Source organism: Erpetoichthys calabaricus, chromosome 12 (genome assembly GCF_900747795.2).
Source record: "Erpetoichthys calabaricus chromosome 12, fErpCal1.3, whole genome shotgun sequence".
Taxonomy (NCBI): Eukaryota; Metazoa; Chordata; class Cladistia; order Polypteriformes; family Polypteridae; genus Erpetoichthys; species Erpetoichthys calabaricus.
This window is the reverse complement of record NC_041405.2, coordinates 5,701,462-5,727,473: the sequence shown is the minus strand read 5'-3', so window position 1 is coordinate 5,727,473 and position 26,012 is coordinate 5,701,462. Positions and strand designations below refer to the sequence as shown.

The 26,012-nt window shown below is 39.6% G+C and overlaps 1 long non-coding RNA gene across 4 annotated transcripts in view; it reads left to right on the top strand.

Moving 5' to 3' along the window:
- The first annotated feature begins 17,810 nt into the window (after window positions 1-17,810).
- LOC114644853 (uncharacterized) overlaps window positions 17,811-26,012 on the top strand; it is a 126,480-nt gene continuing 118,278 nt past the window's right edge. Inside the window, exon 1 of one of the 4 annotated variants that reach the window (XR_007936439.1) lies at window positions 17,811-17,952. This is a non-coding gene — a long non-coding RNA (uncharacterized LOC114644853). Of the gene's footprint in view, window positions 17,953-21,260; window positions 21,537-21,958; window positions 22,058-26,012 lie in introns of those variants that run through there. The other 3 variants (XR_007936437.1, XR_007936438.1, XR_007936436.1) reach the window with 3 other exon arrangements.

The window sequence follows — 26,012 nt, the reverse complement described above, 5'->3', positions numbered from 1 at the left end:
CATCAACACTAAGGTGTGTTTCTTTCAGACAAGGATTTGCAGCACTACTAACACAGGCTCTCCGTTTTCACTTTCAACTCGCTTATTAGCCCTCCTCCACCTTCTTTTCCAACCTCCTTAGCTGCTGATGACTTTGTTACCTTTTTCTAGGAAAAGGTGGCTGCTATCTGCAGTTACTTCTCATTATCACTGCCAATTATTGTGCCTTCTCCCTAGTATCACCCAACATTCTTTTCATTTTCTGCCACTGATGTTTCCAACCTCCTCTCCAATCACCCCATTACCTGTCCATTTGAACCTATGCCCTCACATCTCCTTCAGCCTATCTCTTCCTCAGTCTTTTTTGCAATTGTACACAGCATTAACACCTCATTCAGGTCAGGTACCGTTCCTACAATATTCAAACACGCTCTGATGACCCCACGTCTCAAAAAGTTCCAAATCAGTAATTCCAGGCCTCTGCTCTTTTCATCTCTTTCTTTCCAAAACACTTGATTAGAAACAGAACATTCCAGTCTTTTCTTTCCAAATACAGAATGGATTGCTTGAGTCTAACCAGTCCATCTTCAAAAGGAACCACTGTATTGAGATGGCTCTTCTGACATGTCATCAGTCCTTATCCTGCTAGACCTCTCTTCTGCCATTGAAACAGTCAACCATGAGATCCTTATTGCCACCCTTTCTGACATTGGCATTACCTGAGGCCTCATGTATAACGCCGTGCGTAGAACTCACACTATAACATGGCATAAGCTCAAAAGCAGGAATGTGCGTACGCACAGAAAAATCCAGATGCAGGAATGTGCGCACGCAAACTTCCACTTTCTTCCGCTACATAAATCCCGGTCAGCGTGAAAAGTAACACACGTGCACACACCTTCTGTCCCGCCGCAACTCCTCTGTGTGTGAATCACTACGTGCTTCCGTTCTTTCTCTTTCTCCGACAGGACACAGAATCCATTACATGCGTGATATTACAGCTCTCTGAATAATTAAAATACTGAGATGTATACGTGATATCTTTTTCATGATGATAGGAATGAAAGCATGTTATTAAACATGGGAACACGGTGGCACAGTGATTGTTCATGTCTCACACAAGAGGCTTGCGGCGCCATGCGCGACCTCCGATGCAATAATTTATTACAGAAGTACTGTCTCTTTCAAACGTACTAACCTCCAATTCCTGTCCTTACTTTTCTTTCTCCAAAGACCCAATCGCCACACAATCAACTATATAGACGTGAAGCCATCTGTAAGCTTAGAACGCCGATTCTTCAAAACTTTTAAGGAACATTGAAATATCTTCTTAGTACATGTTTAATTATTATATCCGTCTATCTTTCCAGTGTCGCGTCAGCACAAGAATACAGCGCAATGCAGGAACAATCCCTGAACTAGCTAGCGCTGCGGCACTGTGTCCTCACATGTTTAATTATTAACAATACAGATTATTTAAATGAAGTTAAAGTTTTATCTGTACAATATAATAAACATATTTTGCTGCATTTCATCTTAAAAATGATATTGTCTTCATATGTAAATACGCGCTTTATAAAGTGGTGCAGGTTGTGCAATATTATAACTGTAGTGCAAGTTTACAGTGAGGTGATTGTACTTATAAGTAAACAGTTCTACAAGGAGCACTTGATGGACTGATTGAGTGCGTTTGTAGTTCTTGGGATGAAACTTTTTCTAAACCGCGAAGTTCGTACAGGAAAGACTTTGAAACGTTTTGCCGTGGCTGAGGCAGTGTCGGCTTCATGCTGTGTACCGATAATTCTCTTTCCGATCAGCTGCTGTAGAGCTGTGATTCCCCACTCAGATACAGTGATATAAATACTCCGAGTGGTGCAGTGAGAGTAATATGGAAAAAGATGATCTGCTGTGGCAACCCTTAACAGGAGCAGCTGAAAGAAGAAGAAGATGCAGTGAGAGTAACAACGCTAAAGCAGTTCTGGTATTTGGAATACTATGGCTATTCCCTGGACCATTGTATTGCTGCAGGTTAATTACAATCAGATGCATTACACTAATAAACAATATGCAGTTAGTTTCAGTGTATTTATAAAGCCGCGTCAGGAATGTGGAGCTAAGAAAGAAAGGGTGACCACACAGGAACAGTAGCACTGCTTTGACGCTGGGTGCCGCCAGTCTGCAAAACCGAGCGGAGAAATTGCGTACGCCAAGGTATGAGGTACCATGGAAATGTGCGTGGCTTTATGGCAAGTTTAAGTTTTATACATCGCGATTTGAGTGTGGAAACGTTCGTACGCAACATTTCTGTGCGTACGCACCGTTTATACATGAGGCCCCAGGACTGCCCTCAGATGGTTTGAGTTGTACATCTCGGGCAGATCTCACTGTGTGCTCTAGCGAGAGCAGATGTCAAAGATACATGAGTCGAAGACAGGGGTGCCCCAAGGATCAGTGCTGGGTCCTGAACTCTTCTCTGTCTACACTACCTCACAGTCCCCATTATCCAATCTTATGGTTTCTCATATTAGTGTTATGCTGACAAAACCTTGCTGTACTTTTGTTCTCTCCTGAGGACAACATGGTATCATCTAGAGTATCAGCATGTCTTACTGATGTTTCAACCTAGATGAAGGAGCACACTCATTCAACAACAACAACATTTATTTATATAGCACATTTTCATACAAAAAGTAGCTCAAAGTGCTTTACATAATGAAAAGAAGAAAAATAAAAGACAAAATAAGAAATTAAAATAAGGCAACATTAGTTAACATAGAAAAGGAGTAAGGTCCGATGGCCAGGGTGGACAGAAAAAAAAAAAAAAAAAAAACTCCAGAGAGCTGGAGAAAAAAATAAAATCTGTAGGGGTTCCAGGCCACGAGACCACCCAGTCCCCTCTGGGCATTCTACCTAACATAAATGAAATAGTCCTCTTTGTAGTTAGGGTTCTCACGGAGTCACTTGGTGCTGATGGTCATACAGACTTCTGGCTTTTAATCCATCCATCATTTTTGGAACATCATGGTACTTAGAGTAGATGGTGGTGGCGCAAGGGACCACCAAAAGGACACCGGAAAAGGAAACAGAAGAGAGATTAGGGGTTAGTACAGATTTTAGAGCCACCATGAATAGTTATTATAATGAATTGTATATACAGAGTATCAGGATTAAATTACAGTGAAGTTATGAGAAGGCCATGTTAAAGTCATGTGTTTTCAGTAGTTTTTTAAAGTGCTCGACTGTATCAGCCTGGTGAATTCCTACTGGCAGGCTATTCCAGATTTTAGGTGCATAACAGCAGAAGGCCACCTCACCACTTCTTTTAAGGTTTGCTCTTGGAATACTAAGGAGACACTCAGTTGAGGATCTGAGGTTACGATTTGGAATATAAGGTGTCAGACATTCCGATATATAAGATGGGGTGAGATTATTTAAGGCTTTATAAACCATAAGCAAAATTTTAAAGTCAATTCTGAATGACACAGGTAACCAGTGTAGTGACATTAAAACTGGAGAGATGTGCTCGGATTTTCTTTTCCTGGTAAGGATTCTAGCAGCTGCATTCTGCACTAGTTGCAAACGATTGATGTCTTTTTTGGGTAGTCCTGAGAGGAGTGCGTTACAGTAATCTAGTCGACTGAAAACAAACGCGTGAACTAATTTCTCAGCATCTTTCAATGATATAAGAGGTCTAACTTTTGCTATGTTTATTAAGTGAAAAAATGCTGTCCTAGTGATCTGATTAATATGCATTTTAAAATTTAGATTACAGTCAACAGTTACCTCTAAGCTTTTTACCTCCGTTTTGACTTTTAATCCTAATGCTTCCAGTTTATTTCTAATAGCCTCATTGTATCCATTATTGCCAATCACTAAGATTTCAGTTTTCTCTTTATTTAACTTGAGAAAGTTACTATTCATCCATTCTGAGATACAGGTTAGATATTGTGTTAGTGAATCAAGAGATTTGGGATCATCAGGTGCAATTGATAAATACAGCTGTGTGTCATCAGCATAGCTGTGGTAGCTCACGTTGTGCCCTGAGATAATCTGACCTAATGGCAGCATGTAGATTGAGAAGAGCAGCGGACCCAGGATAGAGCCTTGTGGAACACCATATAGGATATCAGGGGTCTTTAGTTGTAATTACCACAACTAACAAAGAATTTTCTCCCTGCCAGGTAGGATTCAAACCAATTTAAGACACTGCCAGAGAGACCCACCCATTGACTAAGGCGATTTTTAAGAATATTATGATCAATGGTGTCAAATGCGGCACTCAGATCTAAGAGGATGAGAACAGATAAATGGCCTCTGTCTGCATTTACCCGCAAATCATTTACTACTTTAACGAGTGCAATTTCTGTGCTGTGGTTTGTTCTAAAACCTGACTGAAATTTATCAAGAATAGCAGGTTTATTAAGGAGCTCATTTAACTGCATAATGACTGCCTTCTCTAGAATTTTGCTTAAGAAAGGCAGGTTAGAGATGGGTCTAAAATTTTCAAGAGCAGAGGGGTCAAGGTTATTTTTCTTAAGTAGGGGTTTAACTACAGCAGTCTTAAGACAGTCTGGGAAGATCCCCATATCTAATGACGAATTTCACACTGCAATGCCAAAAACACAAACATGTGCAGTATGTCTTTATCATTTAATTGGTCATGTGCAGCTCATCAGCCAGACATGCTGACAAACTTGAAATAAAATGAAGTCCAACTGCTTTTATAGGTTACATTTCAGGTGTGCCACAAAAATGAATAGAGGAAATAATTGAATGTTTTTCTGAAGATGAGAAATACCAAGAGACATTAGCAGTACAGACTTTATGAACTTCTTCAATGAAAAAATTAAAAATTTAAGATCCCAGATCTCTGCATCGCAGTACAAACCAAATACTAGCTTAGCAGACCCTGTCTCACATTGTACTCAGCACTTTAGTAATTTTAATCCTGTAACTGAGCACGAAGTCTTAACTTTAGTTTCTAAAATGAAGCCCACTACTTGTTCCCTAGATCCAGTGCCAACAAAACTAGTAAAAAGTGCAATGGATGTTCTTGCAGTGAATATGCTAAATATTATCAGTAGTTCATTATTGCATGGCACAGTACCTGATGCACTAAAAGTGTCAGTCATTAAACCATTACTTAAAAAGTCAGACCTTGACCCACACATACTAAATAATTATAGGCCTATTTCAAATCTACTGTTTCTCTCTAAAATACTAGAAAAATTAGTCGCCAGTCAGCTTCAGTCACACCTTACATATTACAATTTATTTGAGAAATTCCATTCTGGTTTTCGCACTGGTCATAGTACAGAAACGGCTCTGACACGGGTTGTAAATGACATTCTGATACCCTCTGATGAAGGAAACTCCACTGTAATGATGTTGTTGGACTTAAGTGCAGCATTTGACACCATCGACCATTCGATTTTACTGCACAGGGTAGAAAATGATGTTGGGCTTACAGGCACTGTGCTCGCTTGGTTTAGTTCTTACTTATCAAATCGATTCCAATATGTACAGAAATGTGCTGACAGGACTCCATCATTATACACAGAAGTTCAATATGGTGTCCCGCAGGGCTCAGTACTGGGACCTTTACTGTTTTCACTTTACATGCTTCCACTGGGATCTCTCATTAGGAAACATAATGTTAATTTTCACTCGTATGCAGATGACACCCAGTTATACCTTTCATTTAAATCAGATGAAGTTTCTCTGATGTTCTCTTTAATTAGTTGTGTTAGTGAATTAAAGGAGTGGATGAATGAGGATTACTTGTCTTTAAACACCGATGTTAATTGTTGGAGGGAATGACGCTGATCACAACAATATTTTGTCATCATTTAACTCGGTTGGAATCCCAATTAATTTTACTGAATCAGCCCGCAATCTAGGAGTTATCTTTGACTCTTGCATGTCATTTAAAGTGCATATTACAAAGTTCTCCAAAACATGTTTCTTCCATCTTAAAAATGTTGGGAAATTAAGGCACTTTCTAAATAAACAGGATTCTGAGAAATTAATTCATGCATTTATCTCTAGTAGGATTGACTACTGCAATGTGGTGTTCAGTGGATGTTCAAACTGTTCTCTATACAGCCTCCAGTTAATCCAAAATGTGGCTGCAAGAATTATTACAAGAACAAGAAAATACGAACACATAACTCCAGTTCTTAAATCCTTACACTGGCTCCCGGTTAAGTTTAGGGCAGATTTCAAAATCCTCCTTTTAACATATAAAGCATTAAATGGCTGAGGTCCGGCTTACTTGTCTGAACTTATCATGACTTACAAACCTGAGCGCACATTAAGATCTCAAGATGCTGGGCTGCTTATGATTCCAAGGATTAATAAAATAACAGTGGGAGGTCAAGCTCTTAGTTACAGGGCCCCTAAACTGTGGAGTGGTCTGCCTGCTACTATAAGAGATGCCCCTTCAGTCTCAGCTTTCAAATCCCAGCTGAAGACTCACTACTTCAGTTTAGCACACCCTGACTAGAGCTGCTGATTAACTGTGCAGACTGCATCTCTGTTGTTAGTCATTAGCACTAAAACATAAGTAACATTATAGTTAGAATTGGATACTAACCCTCACCTTTTCTGTTTCTCTTCTCGGTACTCAAATGTGCAACTTGGTGCCATGGCCCACCTGCCAAGTTGTTTTGCCTGCCTAACGTAAAGTCATCCCTGATGGAGGATTGCAGGAATCGTGGGGTAGAGGGGTCCTTTCATCGGATTGGCTGGCCCAGCGCTGTTTCACCCGTGGAATGGCCAAATGGGGGAGGCAGCTTGATGGATGAGGTCTCCAGGACTCTACACAAATCCAAATCTTCTTATGTGATATCATCTACTGTTAAATTCTGCTACATACTTCTAAAATTTTTATTTTTATACTGTATTGATGGTTTGTTCTTTTCTGTTCTGTGTATTGTATTGTATTGACCCCCCCCCCCCCTCTTTTTGACACCCACTGCACGCCCAACCTACCTGGAAAGAGGTCTCTCTTTGAACTGCCTTTCCTGAGGTTTCTTCCATTTTTTCCCTACAAGGTTTTTTGGGAGTTTTTTCTGGTCTTCTTAGAGAGTCGAGTCTGGGGGGCTGTCAAGAGGCAGGCCCTGTTAAAGCCCATTGCGGTACTTCTTGTTTGATTTTGGGCTATACAAAAATAAACTGTATTGTATTGTATTGTAAATGACACTTCCCCACAGTAAGATCACAGGTGACAAAACTGAAATCAGTGCCTGATTGTATGACAATTACACTTTTCATTGGCATTTGAAAAAACTGTTTTCTTCATCCACATACTGCTATGTGAGACACAGTGTTTTCAAATTTGCACCCTTTGAAGGCTGGTTTTAAAATGATGCATTTTTTTGTGGTCAAAAAGTCTCACTGTTGTATTTTTCTTCCTCTTCCCCATGATGCTCAATAGGGTTGAGATTCGGGAACAGTGCTGGCGAAAATTCACTGTCATGTCTCCAGAAACCACTCATTAAAGACATGAGCCTTGTGACATGGTGCATTATCATGCTAGTAGAGTGGATAAGCTGTATCCGTGGTTATCATCAAGATAAGATACTCCTTTCCACTCAGACCTTCTTTCAGTAGGTATTGGGGTCCCAAATATGTGCCACACCATCACTCTGCCATCATCATCCTGTGGCATTGACACCAAACAGGATGGTTCCATTGACTCATGTTGCACCAAACTGTAATCTTCCAATCAGCTTGGTTAAAAAGGAACCTAGAGTTTTTGAGCCAGGCAACTTTTTCCATTTGTCAACAGTCCAGTTTGGATGGTTTGGTGTCTTATCTTTCACTGACAGCATCGGAATCCAACATGGTCTTTGGCTCTCATAGCCAATTTGAATCAAAGTCAAATAAATGGTGTGTTGACAGATGACATCTCACTCACTGATGTTCAGTTTGGTTGCGAGTTGCCTGTTGTCATCCCATTTTGTCCAATTTTCGCCATTCTGCTTTGACCCCTCTGATCTACAACTTGTTTTTATCCATCATTGATAGTTTCTTACATTTTTTCTCTATTCTCTGTAAACCCTAGAAATGGTTGATTGTGAAAAGGAACTTAGGAGACTTTAGAACCACCACCAAGTGTCAGGCCACCATCAAAGTTACCAGTTGATGGGCAAAATGATTCATGGAAAATTGAACTTGAGTTTCACTTCACAAACACATTCGCAAAACAAATGGGCCAAAAAAATCCATGCTATTGATACAGAAATAATGGTGTGTAGTTCCAGTCTGGAAGAATTTCCCAGCATTAAATCCATTAAATGCCTGTTATTTAGTGTTTAAATGAAGACCTATAGTCAGGGTGTAGAAAAAAAATCACCAGATTCATTTTAGTCACATGTAGACAATAATTGAGCTGTCTGTTGTGTTGTATTTGTTCTGGTAGTATGAAGCTCACTTTGACAAATATGATGGCAATCTTAGTGTCTGCAGTCCTAGAGATGCACTAGGGACAGAAGTGACACTCAAGCGTGAGAGACAGACAGTCACAGGGACTGAAGCCACATGTGATCTAAGACGTCACATTGCACTACCCAGTGCAGCTCAGTTCAGTACAGACCACCACACTTGGTCTTATTGAGTACCTTTCTACAGTATAAAGAGTTGTGTCCAGAGTTGTTTTACACGTCCACACTAGTAATGCGGTTCTTTCCATGTATTTTTTCTCAATACATAAACTTGCAGGTGAATTGTCTCATTCAGGGATGCACTATGGGTTAGAGGCAGGGGCCGAATGGACAGACTTTTACTTTGATTGCTTTGTTTAGTTCAGGTCAGAAATTGTAAAAACAACTTGACATCACAGAGCAAAGCAAAGGAAACATGGAAGACGGATGTCTCCTGTTGGTAGATATTCCTTTCAGGCGGTACCTACCTCTTGGTGAATTTGATTTTTGCTAGAAGTGATGCCATACCTCCTGTAGCAGAAGTCCAATGCCACAGCCATAAAGCCACAGTGTAGGGCACAGCATCGGAATGGCTGCAGATTTGACTGTGAGGATCTTTAAAGTAGAGAGCATTAAAAGTGATTTATACTCAAATTTGTCCAAAGTCAGACACTGTCAGACTCTCAGCTGGCCTGGCTTTAGATATCAGACTTTTAACCTTTAACACTTTTTGTTTTTAGATTAATTTGAGAGGAACTGTAGGGAGAATCGTCAGTAATTCCCAAGCATTAAATCCCCACAGCTCATCATTTAGCAGCTCAAAACAACTGGAAACTCCACTTATTTGTCAAGTTTTAAACAATCTACCATAAGACAAGCCTGGTTGAAAAGATTAAAAATGAAACTGTTATGAGAATGAATTATTATATGAAGGTGGTGGAAAGTCCTGTGAAAATCTGCATGTTGGGCCTTGGTGCTTTTTCTTCAAGTCTAAAGCAGTCTTTTGAAAACAATAAGATGAATGTGTCTAGAATGGGTAGCTCCTCAACACTCACTGATAGAGCAATAAAGAAAATGGAAAAGGGTTAAGCAATAATGGGGGCCTGAAAACAAGCTGCCATAAAGTTAGTCAAACCCAATGCACAAAATCAAAATGCCAACACATTGTTTCTTTTTTTTCTTGTAAACTTCCCTTTCACATCCTCTTTCCTTTAACATGTTGCCTGTAACCCCCCCCCCCCCCCCATTTTAAATTACTACTGATGTCAGACAAGTGCTAAAAGCACTTAAGCAGACCTTAAGCAGAGTGACAGAACATGAAGATGCACTCATTTCATGTGGCACGTCCATGTAGATGACCCTGTGGGGGCCAATAGAAGAAGAATCCTCAGGTGAGAATAAGAAAAGTGAAGGAGGTCAGGAAGTGATGAGATGGCAGGAATGGAAGATTCAGATTTAAGAAGAAGAAGGTGAGTAGCCTGTCCTTGCGATATTTAAACCTTAAGAAGTCATGCACAACTAACTATATTGTGATCGTAACAAACTTGACATTAATAAACAGAAAGTTCACAAGCTGTTCTTCTCTAAAGGAAATGTTTAAAAAATACCATCAAATAATAATAGAATTCCTGGCATGAAATGTCATGGGTGTGATGTTTTTAAGCCAGAAAAAATGTTGTTATGAAAAGAATGTTCTATCTGTTTTGTAATACTGAAAGAGCTAAAGAAACAAAAGTGCAAATAAATTCTTGGTGTTGTTTAAAAAAAAAGAACAAAAAAAAAAACAAAAAAAAAATATAAAAATTAAATAAATGACAGGACCAATGTGGTCTGATTATACTGTAGATTTTAGTGAATCACTTCTGTAGCACAAGGTCTGTCACTAGTTGTCACAGGATTGGAAAAGATTAGTAACTTATGGTCCTCCTGCTGTTTATACAGGGTGTATAGCAGAAGTGACATTAGAACTCATCTTTGTGTGAAAACAGAAGAGTAGTCACTAACTGCATCATCATGTTCTCTGTTGTCCCAATTTCTACCTTATCAGAGCTTTGAAGGTGCTCCCTTGGCACACAAGTCTGACATGGCCCCCTGAGATGAGTGGTCCTGGTCTAGGAGTTGTAAACCTGAGTGTTTCCAGTACACAGTGCAGTGTTTTCATGCAAGGACCCTTTCTATGTAGCACCAAGAATGTATAGGGTTAGGAGATCCTGGAAACATCTGGTGACACAAAGGTTGGATTCTTTGTGGGAAACCATCCACTACAAGGGGGGCATGGTCTGTCTTTCAAGGTAAACTATCATCCCAACTAGTAATATCCAAGATAGATAATTGCTCTTTTAATGGAGATGATTTCCCATTCAACAACCGCATATCACTTATCCCAATTCAGCAATTTCTGGGTAAATCAGAGGGTGTTTGGCACCCTCAACATTTGGACTTAAAACTGTCCCCAGGCTGGTGTAGGATGCATCGGTCTGGAGGACAAAAGATACAGAGAAATTAGGAGATAAAAGGACAGGTACCAAGATAAGGGCATTCTTTTGGTCTTGAAATGCAATTTCGGTTGCTTCATTCCATATCAAGTTATTAGGAGCTTGCTCCTGTGTTAAGTCAGCTAAATGTAAAGCCCTTCCTTAAAAGTAGGGACAAGCCTTCTCTAATATCCTGATAAATCCAGAAAGGCCTGGGCCTGCATTTGTGTCTGCAGCAGGGGCCAGTTCCGAATGGCAGCAACTTTACACCACTGCAGTTTAACTGAGCTCTGACCAACTACTATACATATTCTGCCAAATCATGCAATACATGTGGTTTCCCAGTACTGATATAAACTACTCCAGGTAGGTAGCACATAAGGCATGGTGGGGCTATAGGAGTTTATCCACCAGGTGCTGAAAGGTTGCTGGAGGCCCATTGCAGCTAAAATGGAAGGATGAGATACTAACATTTTCCACTAGGGATGTTGAAGGCTATTTTTATTTCTTGGCAGAGCCAGTCAGGAGAATTTGTCAATAGCCTTGGCCATGTCTAGGGTGGTTAGATAACAGGCACTATCCAGTTTCTTGAGGAAATTGTCCATTTGTGTCCATTTGTGAAATGAAGTAAGTTTCACAACAGGAAACCTGGTTCAATTTGCGTAAGTCATTGCAAAAGTTCCAACTTCCGTCTTCCTTGGTGACTAATACAATAGGGCTAGACCAAGTATTTATGTATCTAGATTGCAAATACCACACATTGCATCAATGTTCATATTGCTAACCACATGTCAATATTGGTGCTACTTCTTTGTCTTGTCTTTGTACAATGTCTTGTCTTGTTTGTGTTTTAATTTTAAATTTTAATTCTGTTTTTAATTTATTATTTGCACGTCATGTTGTTACACTGTGGACCCTGAGCTTCACAATTTTGTCTGTCTGTATACTTGTATACAGTATGGTTGAGATGACAATAAAGTTCACTTTGACGTTGACTTTGACTTGACATGGACTAGTACAGCGTTCTCCACCTTTAAGTATTTATGACCCGAGTTTTCATAACAGTTTTAATGGCGCCCTAATAAAATTAATTTCTATATTTTTTTCTGCTGATACACCGCTACAAGTTTAAAATTTTCCTACGAATAGCAAAATTACACCACATATGGCAACATTCGCACCCCCTAGGGGGCAGGCCCCACAGTTTGAGAACCGCTGGACTAGTATTTCCTGAATTACGCCCAAGCCTCAGTTCTTTGTGACTTTGAAAGGCAGTACAGGCATTATTTTAGGAGCATGCAGGCTCAGTTTCTATGTGTTGGGCTATAAGAGATGCTAACCCTGCTTTTGTGTGAACAACATGCCTGAAGGAAAGAATGGCTCATTCGAAGTCTTCTCATTGGCAGTTAAATCGCATTCCAAAATTAAGAGTGAGGGACTCTCTATATAGAGATTGTTGCGATCCAGGATTAGATGAGGGATTCTCCCTATTGCTCCACAGCTTTAACACATTTACTGGTAGACTCTTTCCTTGTGTGTGCAGTTAGGTTTTGTTCTTAAATAATTAATGAGCCCACATCTTTCTTTCACTTTGTGAGGGTTCTGCTAATGAGATAATATTTCATTATGAGAAGCTGGGACTGAGGAGGCTTATTCTACAGTTAGAGAACTAAGCTTGTGATCTCTGTGTATGCTTTTAATGTTCACACATCAAGGCTCATATCTTATTACATCTTTTCCTCAGATGCACATTGTATTTTATAATGTTAGTAGATGTGGAAGACTTTGATTCCCATCCTTCCTTTTACAATGTCTAATAAGCGGCAGGATTGTCCATCACAGAACAATCAAAAGGGGGAAAACCAATAGACCAGGCCAAGATTTTACTACTGTTCTATTGCATTGAGATCGTTTCAGGATATGGGGTGGCTTAATCCATCCATCCATCCATTATCCAACCTGTTATATCCTAACTACAGGGTCACGGGGGTCTGCTGGAGCCAATCCCAGCCAACACAGTGCACAAGGCAGGAAACAAACCCTGGGCAGGGCGCCAGCCCACCACAGGGCACACACACACACACACAGAAACACCCACACACCATGCACACAATAGGGACAATTTAGGATTGCCAATGTACATAACCTGCATGTCTTTGGACTGTGGGAGGAAACCCACGCAGACATGGGGAGAACATGCAAACTCCATGCAGGGAGTACTTGGGAAATGAACCCAGGCCTCCTTACTGCAAGGCAGCAGCGCTACCACTGCGCCACCATGCAGCCCGTGGCATAATCTACAAGGAATAAAATATATTTGTGTCTCCATGATGAGAGTTCTATGAACTAACAATATTAATGCAGATTCACTCAAAAGGCACATCTATGATCGACGGAGAGAAAATCAATACCTTTACTCTTCATGGTATTTGACACAACTGCTGCTCAAGACCAGAGGTGGGTAGTAATGAGTTACAATTACTCCGTTACATTTACTTGAGTAACTTTTTAAAAAAATTGTACTTCTAAGAGTAGTTTTATTGCACCATACTTTTTACTTTTACTTGAGTACATTTGTGAAGAAGAAATGCTACTCTTACTCCGCTACATTGAACAAAACTCAACTCATTACTTTTTTCTATTTACACATTAAACTATATTTTTGCAAGAGAGAAGTTGCCAGTGGATCTACTGCATGACTGTTTCACCAATCAGATGTAGCCATGCAGTCACATGACCACACACAAACTTCCTGCATCTTGCAGCCTGTGAGAGAGTTTTTAGTCATGTGGGGCTCCTATTCACTGATAAACGGTCACAGCTTCACTGCAAGAACCAGATCGTCATTCCCAAGCCTGCCTTTCATGTCTTTTAACCTCATGTCTTTTCTCCTTTTCTTTGATTCCCCCTTCTTTTTTGTGCTGACCCATATATATGCACTCCTGTCTCCTTAATCACATGCCACAGTAAGCCAGTAAATCAATCGAGAATGATCAGACCCGCAGGTGCGACTCGCTCCAACTACCTCATTGACTCCCCACGGCCGTGCAATTGCGCCCATGGAGAGTGACACGGCTTTATGGATTTTAAATTGGCCATTTTTTTTTTTTTGAAGCCACGGACCCGCTACACCACAAAGTGCATATGCAGTATTGTACTGTCAGTGTATCTCGTCACTGTAAGTAGTTTGCACTGTTCAAACATACATGTTATCTACTGTAGGTATTGGTTTCAAAAGCTTTGTTGTGAAAAACCGAGATTTGGAACTTTGTGTTATTTGTGCATCTCTATTTTGTAAAGATGTTATTTATTTTTACTCATTTTTTATTTAATTATTTGGAAAGAGCAGAATTTGCACATTATTTTATATTTTTGTCTGTTTTATTACAACATTTCTAAAAAATAAATCATTTATTATGATCAAACAGTTACTCAGTACTTGAGTAATCTTTTCACCATGTACTTTTTTACTCTTACTCGAGTAAGTTTTCGGTGGACTACTTTTTACTTCTACTTAAGTAATATTATTTTGAAGTAACGCTACTCTTACTTGAGTACAATTTTTGGCTGCTCTACCCACCTCTGCTCAAGACAAGATGCTCTAAAGTGCTGAACCTAATTGTTGATTTCCAGATGGTAAAACGTTTTTTTTCAGGACCAAGGTGAGCACCAAGCTGTTGTGAACGCACCAGTTAACTGATCTTGTGAAGTTTGTCAGTTTGATCGTCACCCCATTTCTGATCCTACCATCGTAAAGAAGACCTTGTGAGAAGAATGGCGTCATTTGAGCCGTGCACCACTGCCGGGTGGAGCTCCAACAGAGCAGCATACTGAAATGAATTTCCTGAGATGAACATCTCCCTTGGCACATTTGCTCTTAAACAGGGTTTACCTGCTTTCCCACTTCTTTTTTTAATTTGATTAAAGTCAAATAGCATTCCATACATGTTAAATCAAGTTTAACAAAACTAGGTTTGAAACAAATTGTCCCCCACCCATGAGAAAGAGATTATGTCAGCAGAATAGCACTTTAATAATAGTAAAAATATGTAAATAAAAAATAAACAAAAATAGAACGAATAGAAAAAGAGAGGGGAGAATCTGCTTCCTCAATTTAAATGCTTATTCTAAAATATTATTGATCAGATCCTGCCAGGTTTTGAAAAAGTTCTGCACAGATCCTCTAACTGAGAATTTGATTTTTTTCAGTTTCAAATAATATAAAATATTGGTTTCCCACTGAAGAGATGAGTTAGGATTCTTACAGTTGAGCAAAATAAGTCTACGTGCCAATAGTGAAGTAAAGGCGATCACAGTTTGTTTGTCCTTCTCCTCTGTGAGCCCACCAAACACAGCTGTTAGTGGATTAGGAGAGAGTGGGACCCCAAGGCTGTCTGAAAGGTATTTAAAGATTTTTTTCCAGAATGATGTTGATTTGGTGCAGGCCCGAAACATGTGGCCCAGTGAGCTGGAGCTCAATCACAACGTTCGCAGGTTGGATCTTGCCCTGGAAACATTTTGGACAATTTTAAGCGAGACAGATGTGCCCGATATATCATTTTAAGTTAAATAATTGTATGCTTTGCGCATATGGAGCTCAAGTGAATTCTGTGCACTTCTGCCTTCCATTGCTTTCCCACTTCTTCCTACGTTTCTCTTCTCTTTCTCCTTACAGCAAATTTGGCATAAAGTTTACTGTCTTATATTTTGACATTGTCTTTTTGTGTGTTTAATTTCCATTTAAAAGTTTTTTAATACTATGTTATTTAATTCCATTAATTACTGTAAGGTACACTGGACTGCTGAAATGAATAGAACTGAACTGAATTACATTGCATTTTCATGACTGCACTTACCTCACTGCAAGGGTAGACTTGACGGGGGTCAATGTTCATTCCAACAAACTGCCGTGTTTAATGTGTCCACCAACGTTAATTAAACTTACTGTTACTTCCCAGTTACCGCCTATGTATTGATTACCTGTTTATCGTCTCTGATGCTGAAGATGAATTTGCAGTTGCTGCACTGAGCAGCCACCCACTTTCAGCACAACACCAGCCAATATTAAGACAATGGAGCCCATGAATTTAAAATGGGGTGAGTGCCCCTTTTAAACAACCAAGATATTTCAAAATACATGAGACCAAAATCAGATGATCAGAAAAAAACAATCCTGTCTCGGAGGTCTACAGACAATTCCTTTGACTTCATGCTTGGTTTGTGCTCTGACATGAACGGTCAACTGTGGGACCTTCTATAGACAGGTGTGTGCCTTTCCAAATCAGGTCCAGTCAACTGAATTTACCACAGGTGGACTCCAATGAAGCTGCAGAAACATCTCAAGGATGATCAGGGGAAACAGGATGCACCGGAGCTCAATTTTGAGCTTCATGGCAAAGGCTGTGAATACTTATGGACATGGCCTTTCTCAATTTTTTTATTTTTAATAAATTTGCAAAAATCTCAAGTGAACTTTATTCATGTTGTCATTATGGGGTGTTGAGTGTAGAATTCTGAGGAAAAAAATAAATTTAATCCATTTTGGAATAAGGCTGTAACATAACAAAATGTGGACAAAGTGATGCGCTGTGAGTACTTTCTGGATGCAATCTATCTATCTATCTATCTATCTATCTATCTATCTATCTATCTATCTATCTATCTATCTATCTATCTATCTATCTATCTATCTATCTATCTATCTATCTATCTATCTATCTGTCTATCTATCTATAGCGTGCCTTTCATATCTGTCTTTCAGTGATTCCCAAACTCAGTCTGGGACTGCAGGTTTTTGTTACAATTAGCGTCTGTTTTTAAATTGGCCACCTGGTCTAATTAAGTGATCTGTTCTTTCCCAGTTTCTGTGTTTTGGCATCAATTAAAAAATTACAAAAAGTCAGTCATTACCCAACCCGCTATATCCTAACACAGGGTCACAGGGGTCTGCTGGAGCCAATCCCAGCCAGCACAGGGCACAAACAAATCCCAGGCAGGGCGCCAGCCCACCGCAGGACACACACACACACACACCAAGCACACACTAGGGACAATTTAGGGCCACCAATGCATCTAACCAGCATAACTTTGGCCTGTGGGAGGAAACCAGAGCACCCAGAAGAAATCCACACACACACGGGGAGAACATGCAAACTCCACACAGGGAGGACCCGGGAAGCGAACCCACATCTCCTAACTGCAAGGCAGCAGCGCTACCCACTGCGCCACCATGCTGCCTGTATTACAAAAAGTGTGTTAATAAATTTAATAAAAATTAAGCAGTTATATGTGAATAATGTGTTTTTTATTTCCATTTTGCCTTTCCATTATTGACTTGTTTGTCTGATGCTCACGCAGTTGCAGCCATTCATCATTCAGTGTTGTCCACCCGAGTGTTTGCTCTGCTTGTTTTTAATTGTCACTATTAGTATACAATGAAAGGGGCAGACTACACTGAATAAGGGGAAAATAAACAGAACAAACAACAAAAAAGAGTAAGCATTGAAAGCTACAGCCCAAAATGGATATATTTCTAAATGTCTTATAATGGAAAAATCCTACTGCTGTGCTTTTCTGAATGCAGCATAAGAGAAAGAAAAAAACAAGATCAATTATCGTTACTACAGCTACTGATCTATCTATCTATCTATCTATCTATCTATCTATCTATCTATCTATCTATCTATCTATCTATCTATCTATCTATCTATCTATCTATCTATCTAAACATAAGGCAGAACGACTCTGGCAAATTAGAAATCCCATGTGGGTGCGTTTGTTTGTGTCCTGCAGTGGGTTGGCACCCTGCCCAGGATTTGTTCCTGCCTTGTGCCCTGTGTTGGCTGGGATTGCCTCCTATTCTTAACTCCGCCTAGTTATGCTCCGCGTAGTTGTTTTTCATGGTCGACTGTAGACTGTCGAGGACACGGCTGACTGAGGAATTGTTTGAAGAATGCAGGCTTCTCTCTTCGCGATGTTTATGGTAGGTTACCCCTACGGGCGTATCGGGAGAGTCAGAGTGAATGGCAGAAGACGCAGCGCTCAGTGAGACGGAGTTAAGCTCGTCTAGGTATGTTTTTCATTTGTTTAGCATAAATGTCAAAACGAGAAATAAGTGTCTATAATTCTGAGCAGTTTAGAATGATTGATTTAAAAAAAATATATTTTAAAGTAGATTTACTCGTAGACAATTTGGGAGGAATCAAGTTTACTCAAAGTTATTAAACCATCTATATAATGTTATAATGTTAAAAGTATCAGAGGGCACCGTTTTGGGGGGGTTTGGAGAATTCTTACCTTAAGGTACACCATTGCGGATGCTTTTTGTATAAACTTTTTATTATTTATTATATGGCAGTATATTAAACACAATATATGTAATAAAAACTTGGAGGAATAATTTTACCAAATTTCAACAGCCAGTTAACCCAATGCAGTTTTTAGGTTGTCATGTATGGGACATCATGCCAACATTTGCTTTACTTCAGAAAGTAATGTCTTTTTTCAGAACTGATTCTACTTCTGCACATATAGAGCAGTATAACACTTTTTTGCATGATGTTCAGGTTTTAATTAAACACAAAGCTACTTTCTAAATTTTGTAACAAATTTATTTTTTTTGTCTATGTGTCTTTTTCTTAATGTCTTGACATACGACCAAAAAAATCACTCTGAAAGCTGAAAGTATTGACTCTTTATATTTTGTTTTTTGTGATATTGACTCGAGTTGCTACACTCAGTCAAAAAAATGTTTAGCTTATATAACTAATCTAAATTATTGAACTTAAAAAAAAAAATTATGTACATGACTATCCTCTATTTGCATAAAGTATGATATTTTAGATAAAGAACCACACCTTTTGTTGACCGCAGTTTCCAGGATGTTCTAAAGGATCCCTACACCCTTGCACACTTGGAAAGAAATTAAAGAATATTAGTAATTTTTTTCCAGATGCCATGGAATTTGTGTGGCTGTTGATGCTCTTTCGATACACCCTACATCACAAAATCAACTTTTTCTGCTTTGACAATACAACATGGCAGTATACTCTAAGATGACACAAAAACTCAGTGAAATAAAATGTTTACAGCAGTGTATGAACTATTACACATATCTACATACTGTGAATTTCCCCTTCGGATTAATAAAGTATCTATCTATCTATCTATCTATCTATCTATCTATCTATCTATCTATCTATCTATCTATCTATCTATCTATCTATCTATCTATCTATCTATCTATCTACAGTTAGTTTTGAAATCCATACAAGGCAAATACATACACTATATTGCCAAAAGTATTGGGACCCCCCTCCAAATCATTGAATTCAGGTGTTCCAATCACTTCCATGGCTACAGGTGTATAACATCAAGCACCTCAGCATGCAGACTGATGGCTTCTACAAACATTTGTGACAGAATGGGTCGCTCTCAGCAGCTCAACCAATTCAAGCATGACACCGTGTGATAGGATGCCACCTGTGCAAGAAGTCCATTCATGAAATTTCCACGCTACTAAATATTCCACGGTCAACTGTTAGTGATGTTATGACAAAGTGTAAGCAATTGGGGCAAACAGCAACTTAGCCACGAAGCGGTAGGCCACATAAAATCACAGAGCGGGGACAGCACATGCTGAGGTGTGCAGAAGTCACCAAATTTCTGCAGAGTCAATAGCTACAGATCTCCAAAAGCTCAAGAACAGTGCAGCGTAGAGAGAGAGCTTCATGGAATTAATGGGTCTCCATGGCTGAGCAGCTGAAGCCAAGCCTGACATCACCAAGTGCAATGCAAAGCGTCAGATGCAGTGGTGTAAAGCCCACCATCCTCCACTGGACTCTAGAGCAGTGCAGACGAGTCCTCTGGAGTGATGAATCATCGAATATAATGGACGAGTCAGGAGAACGGGACTTGCCTGATTGCATTGTGCCAAGTATAAAGTTTGGATTATGGTGTGGGGTTGGGCTTGGCCCTTTAGTTCCAGTGAAAGGAACTCTTAATGCTTCAGCATACAAAGCCATTTTGGACAACTTTATGCTCCCAACTTTGTGGGAACACTTTAGGGATGGCAACATGACTGTACACACACCAGTCTATACACACTATGCAGAAATGGATGAGCGAGTTTGGTGTGGAGGAACTGGAGTGGCCTGCACAGAGCCAACCCGACAGAACACCTTTGGGACGAATTTGAGCAGAGACTGTGAACGAGCCAGGCCTTCTCGTCCAACATCCAGTGCCTAACCTCACAAATGCTTTCCTGGAAAATTCCCATAAACACACTCCTACACCTTGTGGAAAGCCTTCCCAGAAGAGTGAAAGCTGTTAGAGATGCAATGGGGACGGGGCAACTCCATATTAAAGCCTATGTGTTAAGGAAAGTGGGATGTCATTAAAGTTCATGTGTGTGTGAAGGCAGGCGTCCCAATTCTTTTGGCAATACAGTTGTATGTTTAATTTAAGCAACATTTTTTTCTGTACTCATTATATCACAGGGTTGCTATTACGTAATTGTCTAAACTGATTCTAAAAAATTATACTACACGTCTTGAGTGAATTCAACTTGCATTGACTTGGTAGTGTGGCTTAGCTGTTGTTTTTTTTGTAGTTAGTATTAAGAAATGTATTCAGGTTAACGTTTTGATTTAAATGTGTGCATTGCAAACATATATTTTTTCTAGTACAAATTAATCAGAAACTCCTACATTGAAAGTACTAAAAAAGAGGCAAGCACAAACTTGCCTTAAATTTTTAAATAATTCCAACAGATCTTATCTTTTCCAGTGTATGTATCCATCTGTTGATATTGCATCCATTATGTCTACCTGTCTTTTTGTATATAAGTAATACCCATTCAACAATTTCTTTGAAAGGAGCTTCCTGAATTTTGTTCGTATGTTAATAATTTATCTGCAGTTGTTTTGCTGTACTGATAGCTAATTCCAGAATCCTAAGGAAAGAACCTTAATCATTCAATTAAATAAAAAAAATAATCAAACAGAGCTCAATTTGTAACTTTTTACAGAATTTTATTAGACAAAATCCATTGTTAAATATGAAATAAAAATGAAATATATGAAACAATAATACAGAAATTTCAATGGTCCTTTTGAAATTATTTGAACAGTTATAAAGCACAATCCATTCTCGGAGTGGGCTCACTTTATAGCTAAAACAGTTTTATGTCCTGCCATTGTTGGTCTGAGATGACACCTGAGTGGGGTGTGGCATAGTCCATTTAACAGCGTCACTTTGCTAACTTAAAGTATCTCTGCTAAAAAGGACATATAATACAGCATGCCACTATGCTCTCTAGCAATGAGTCTTTGAATCAGAAAACAAAATTGGAGTTGACACATTCTCCTTGTGTTTTAGTTCCTGCTGGTGGTGAAGTTTGACACAAAACTGGCCCCACTTTTACTGCTTGGATGTCCACTGAAGTCTTTACGCCTTTATTCACCACTGCGTCTTCGTTGTTCATTAGAGTCTTCAGGAATATCAGGAAACACAATCATACAGGACACCTCCTCGCCGTCGCTCCTGTCTTCCCAATTTTCATCAATGACAAAGTAGAACGTTTTCACCTCACAGGTCTTATCTTGTGTGTTATATGAGCGAAGAACAAGTTTCATGTAGACATCATCATCGCTTTGAGGTAGACTTAATTTTGCCAAGATATCCTTTGTCAGTTTCCCAACAATAAAACAACTTTGTTTGTCTTTGTACATCTTTGCAGATTTCATAGTCTCCTCTAAAGCAGAAAAAAGATTTTTCTTGCTCCAGATTTTACTGTCAAATACGGTCTTTGTTTTTCCATTAATACATAAATATTTATAAAGACCCAAATCAGGTATTGCTTTTCTTTGAGTGCATGTCAATCCACCTTCATGTACAAGTTTCAGGAAATGGGCCTCATCATGAGCACCTAATATACTGTCTGGGTCCACATGTCCATAAAAAATGTGGTTAATAGCTTTGGAATCCAATGTGAAGATTACCTGAAAAGAAAAATAAGAAATTTTAATGAATGCAGAAGATATAGAAATGTATCACTTTTTATCATTTTTAACTGAGGCCTTTCAGGGGCTCTCATTACAGGCGAGCAGACCGGCTAGAAAACAGAGGATGTAACGGGAAGCCCACTCCTTGACACCAAAAAGAGCATCAAGAAGAAAGGTGAGGTGATTCACTTTGATTTATTTACTATCAGACTTCCCAACACCAGCTCAGTACATGCAGCTACGATTTCCCAGTTCAATCCCCACTGCGGGGGGCCCACATTTTTAACTACAAAACCTTTCCCTGGGTTGTCTTCAGTGGACAGTGTAGATGGACTTCCATTCTCCTGGCTGCCACCTGATGCCTGCCAGTACCCCCTTCTTGTTACCTTCATTCTCTAGTAGTGTTCACAGTGCTTCAAGTGGAAGCAAATTATTGTTTTGCTGTATCTTTTTACTGCAAAAGAGTGACATTTGAACACTGGGGTATGTTAACACTCGATCGAGGTGTGTAGGGGGTGAGGGATTCTCAAAGAGCCAGCTTGGTTTTTTGGTGTCAATATTCAGCCATAAGGATATGGATTCTGGTAGAACTTCTGAAGACTTTTCATATGCTGTTCATGATAAAGAGCAGGATGTGAGATGGGCAGAACACATCCAAGATGTCCTTAAAAATTATCCATCCATATCCTAACTACAGGGTCACGAGGGTCTGCTGGAGCCAATCCCAGCCAACACAGGGCGCAAGGCAGTCCTTAAAAATTAGAAACAGTTAAATCTTTGTTGTGCAGTTCTGAGAGGAACAACTAACTGCAGGATGAGCTCGGCAACATCACTTGGCAAGAAGTAGATGAGCCATAGAAATCCTGAAGGACCCAACAGGGCACGAGGAATTCAGGAGATCCCAACTGAACTGCTGTCACTTGGTGGAATTAAATCTCTGCTGCTGCCCAACTACCCAAGCCTGCCTGCTGTCCAGGCTGATTCTCAATTATTTGCCCTTCCATTGAGTTTAATATCATCTGCACACTTGACCAGTTTGCTGTTTATATAATTATCAAGATCATTTATATTTATTGTATTAAAGGAGCAGCGTCCACAGCACCACTTTTAACATCACCTAATTCTGAAAATGTTCCTCTCTTCACAACCTTTACTTTGTACCAACCTAAAACTTGGGGGTTAGTGGCAGGATTGGCACTCCAGTCACTATAAAAAAACCTCAGACTGTCCAGTGTGGTGTGGAGGTGCCCCTCTTTTACACTACACACTCTGAGCCCCCAGTTTTATTTTAGTTGAATTCCAATCCTCTCTTATAAAAAGCTTTACAAAAAGCACATTAGTGAAACACATTTCACCATTTAAAAGCATATTGGATGTTCAGTAACACACCTGGGGCCTCATGTATAAACGGTGCATACGCACAGAAATGTTGCGTACGAACGTTTCCACGCTCAAATCACGATGTATAAAACCTAAACTTGGCGTAAAGCCACGCACATTTCCACGGTACCTCATACCCTGGCGTACGCAATTTCTCCGCTCGGTTTTGCAGACTGGCGGTACCCAGCGTCAAAGCAGTGCTACTGTTCCTGTGTGCTCATCCTTTCTTTCTTAGCTCCAAATTCCTGATGCAGCTTTATAAATACACTGAAACTAACTGCATATTGTTTATTAGTGTAATGCATCTGATTGTAATTAACCTGCAGCAATATAATGGTCCAGGGAACAGCCATAGCATTCCAAATACCATAACTGCTTTAGCGTTGTTACGCTCACAGCATCTTCTTCTTCTTTCAGCTGCTCCCGTTAAGAGTTGCCACTGCGGATCATCTTTTTCCATATTACTCTCACTGTACCAGAGTATTTATATCACTGTATCTGAGTGGGGAATCACAGCTCTACAGCAGCTGATCGGAAAGAGAATTATCGGGATACAGTTTCAAGTACACACTACCTCAACCACGGCAAAAAGCGTCAAAGCCTTTCCTGTACGGACCTAGCATTTCAGAAACAGTTTCATCCCAAGAACTATAAATGCACTCCATCAGTTCATCAATTGCTCCTTGTAGAACTGTTTGTACTTATAAGTACAATTACCTTACTGTAAACATACACTACAGTTATAATATTGCACAACTTGCGCTACTTTATAAAGCGCGTATGATGACAGTATCATTTTTAAGATGAAATGCAGCAAAATATGTTGCTTATAGTATACAGATAAAACTTTAACTTCATTTAAATAATCTGTATTGTTAATAATTAAACATGTGAGGACACGGTGCCGGAGCACTAGATAGTTCACGGATAGCTCCTGCCTTGCACTGTATTATTGCTGGTGCTGACACGACACTGGAAGGATAGACGGATAGAATAATTAAACATGTACTAAGAAGATATTTCAATGTTCCTTAAAAGTTTTGAAGAATCGGCGTTCTAAGCTTACAGATGGCTTAACGTCTATTACAGAGCTGATTGTGTGGCGATTGGAGAAAGAAAAGTAAGTACAGGAATTGGAGGTTAGTACGTTTGAAAGAGACAGTACTTCTGTAATAAATTATTTCATCGAAGGTCACACATGGCGCAGCAAGCCTCTTTCTTGAGATATGAACAAGCACTGCACCACCGTGTTCCCATGTTTAATAACATGCTTTCATTCCTATCATCATGAAAATGATATCACGTATACATCTCAGTATTTTAATTACTCAGAGAGCTGTAATATCACGAATGTAATGGATTCTGTGTCCTGTCGGAGAAAGAGAGAACGGAAGCACGTAGTGATTCACACACAGAGCACATAGAAGATCAAATACAGAACAAAGCATTTAACGTGCTACTCGAGAAACTAGTAAAATAAATGATTTTAAGATGAAGTTTATGATGTTCTACTTTAATGACAAAATAAACTATGTGATTAAAGTGGAAATTTTGAGATTAAAGTTGACATTTCGTGCTTTTTTCCCCACTGTGTGCCTATTTTTTTTGTCTGCACCCTAATAAGCTTTCATATGACACTCAGACGGTGGGCTACGACTCGCCTTTTCACGGCGACTTTGATATGTGATTTCTTTTTTATTTCTGGCACTGTGCGACTTTGTGAACTTGAGCTTTCGAGTTTCTCCGACACTCTGTCACTCGATCAGCTTCCTTTTGTTGATTATACCACTGTTTAAACCAACAAATAGTACGTTTTTCCTTTTCCTCCACTTGGTATTCGCTGAAATTCTTATATTTTCCCCCGTGCTTTTCCCATTGTCTTTTCACAGAAGGCTATTGATATTGATTTGCATATTCAAAGAGGCGTAATTCTGGGAGGAGTTGGGGCGGGACAGAAGGCGTGTGCACGTACGTTACTTTTCACGCTGATCGGGATTTATGCAGTGGAAGAACGTGAAAGTTTGCGTGCGCACAGATTCCTGCATCTGGATTTTTCTGTGCGTACGCACAATCCCGCTTTTGTGCTTACACCATGTTATAGTGTGAGTTCTACGCACGGCGTTATACATGAGGCCCCTGGATTTCAGAAATTAGTGGATTTAGAAAGCATTCAGATAGCTTCATGTTCTGCACAGTTTATTGTGTTGCCGATGTAATTGTAAATGAATAAATTTTCCGTTTTGGCCATCGATCTACATTCAATAACACACTATGACAAAGTGAAAACATGTTTTTAGAAGGGTTTGCCAATGTATTAAAAATCAAAAGTCATATCTATCCCAGAGGCCATACTGGGTTGTCTTGATGAAGACTCAAAGAGCATTTTAACAAAATACACAGCTCAAAAAAAAATGAAGGGAACACTTAATCATCCCAGTCCAACACCAAGTCAATGAAGCTTCAGGGGAAGCACAAGTGATGGTGAATCATCTTTACCTGCTTTGGTGCAAATGAAAGTGACAACGGGGGCACTGGAGAGGCAACAGGAAGACACCCCCCATAAAGGGAATGGTGGTCACAGACAATTGCTCTCTCTTCATCCTTCTTGACTGACTCTTCTCTAGTTTTGCATTTTGCTAGTGTCCTTGTAACTACTGGTAGTATGAGGCGGTACCTGCAGTCCAATTCAGGTTTCACAGGTAGTCCAGCTCCTCCAGGATGGCACATCCATTGGTGACATTGCAAGAAAG